The sequence below is a fragment of the Equus caballus genome, chromosome X, assembly GCF_041296265.1.
Source record: "Equus caballus isolate H_3958 breed thoroughbred chromosome X, TB-T2T, whole genome shotgun sequence".
In the NCBI taxonomy this organism is placed as follows: Eukaryota; Metazoa; Chordata; class Mammalia; order Perissodactyla; family Equidae; genus Equus; species Equus caballus.
Window position 1 is genome coordinate 69,637,458 of NC_091715.1, and position 2,314 is coordinate 69,639,771.

Sequence of the window (2,314 nt, forward strand, 5' to 3'; positions counted from 1 at the left end):
ACCACAGGATGTGTTCAGGGACCCACTGAGCCCATTGTGATATGGACATGAGCTAAAAGTCCACTGATCACCTGACCTCCATAAACCTATACTCTGGCGGACCACACTGAAGTTTTCAGTCCCCTGGAATTAGTGTCAGTTTAGTGCCATTGTCCAGGAGTCCCTGAAAACTCTGATTATTTTCTTTCTCAAATGCACAGTTACTCTGGAAAAAGGCCGTAGGTCTTTTAGGGGAAGACTGGGAGAATGATTAACAGTCTAAACTTTTGGCAGTGTACTGAAGTCTTTCCTCAAGGGTACTCAGCCTCCCCTTCATTGAAGGGGTTCTGGGTCTATAAACTGGCTCATCTTGCAATTGGCTGAGGGGCCATGACTCTCTGTTTTTATGATTCAGGTTAGACTTTTGTTCACTTGACCTAGATTTTTGCTTATACAGATCAAGTAAGAATTTAGTAGGCTTCCTGTATATTTCACTTCTAGGACTACCGTGATCAACTAGCTAAGACCATAGGTTTGCACAAGTCAAATATCTGATTGCTACTTTGACTCTGCTGTTCATTACGGGAACAATGCCCACCTTGGCTTTGGCAGTTGAGTGCTGCCACTTGGTCCCCATCACCCTGGGATCCAATTACTCCCATGGCATTTAGGTTTCCCAATTCAGTGAATGCAGTTATCATCGTCAGGTCTGACCTATAGAGAAGAGTGACCACAGAGTTCTTCAAGGATGCCAGGGCTCCTCTCACAAATTTGTTTCTCATAGTATCAGTGAAAAGTATGTATTTTCATACCCTCTGGTGTGAGTGAATAGGTTTAAATGACAGTCTACTCTAACATTCTAATCTCCCTAAGCCTTTTAATTCCTTCCTGTACATTAAACCAATGCGGGCCTGCTATTTTTAACTCACTCACTTCAGGCCGCTTTTTGGTCCAGGTTTCAGCCAACCAACCAAACAAACTGTAAGAGCCTTTTCTAACTCCCTGAGCTGCAACATTAAAAGCAGCATCTTTGTTAAGGGAGCCCATATCAATAAATTTGGCCTCATCCATCTTTATGTTTCATCCACCATTATCCCATACACTTAGTATCCATTATTACACATGTCCCTTGGATTTCTGTCTGTATGAATTAGAAATTCAAGCACTTCTTTTGGAGTGTAGTGAACTTCTGCATGGGTCACACTTTGTACTTCACCCTTTGGGGCCTCCTGGAACTTGAGTCTAGTTATATGTTTGGAAACAAAGAAGAGTGGAAGGGATAGGTCCTGGGAAGAACCAACAGTGTCCCACAGGGAGACTACCTCAGGGGAGGCCATTACATTTTCCTCAGGCAATGCAGGGTCAATCCCTCAGCCAGGGGTGTAGAGGTCACTCCCACTGGGGTGGAATGGCCTGCTCCACTGGCATAGAATTTAGGGGCTCAGTGTCACCAGTTTCATCAGGATCTTACCACACATCTCTATTCAAACTTTCAGGATTTCATTCTTTCTCAATCAATGCCCTCACGTTAACAGTAGATATTCTATGAGGTTAGGAGTTCAACTTGTGTGGTAATTCAGCCAGTTTTAGGATGAGACTGGTTTTGATTTTCAGTAATCTCAATGCTGTGGCTACAGAAGGTGAAAATCTCTTTCAGGGCACATATAGAAGCTTTCATGTCATTTATTCAGCACTTGAGCTGAGGTCATTATTTTCTTTCCCCATTTGGCCCAGTGACATTAAGAGCAACCAGCTAGTCTCATTATATTCATTAGTTTGCTGAAAATGTTCAGAAGAGTATACAGTCGCCCAGCTCCTTGCTTCTTATAAGTAGTTTATTAATGCCCATTGGTGATATTTTGCGTGTCTCCATTGCTAGAACATGGCATAGATTATCAGTGCTCTCTTTACTGCTGGAAATAGTCAGTAACATCTTTAAATATAATTGGATTAGAGAGCCAATTTCAGAAAGCCCAGAACCAATTCAGAAAACTCATCCTTAAAATCCTGTTCCTCTAGAACCACTTTCAATATCAAAATCTGTGTTAGTCAGGGTTCTCCAGTAATGAATTGGCTTATGAGATTATGGAGGCTGCAAAATTCCAAGATCTGCGGTCACCAAGCTGGAGACTCAAGAGCACCAATGGTATAAGTTCTGGTTCCAAAAGTTGGCAGACTCAACACCCAAGAAGAGTCAATGTTTTGGTTCAAGTCTGAAGGTTAGAGAAGCCAATGTCCCAGCTCAAAGCAGTCAGGCAGGTAGGAGTTTCCTCTTATTCATGGGATGATCAGGCTTTTTGTTCTAGTCGGGACTTCAGTGGATTGGATGTGAGCC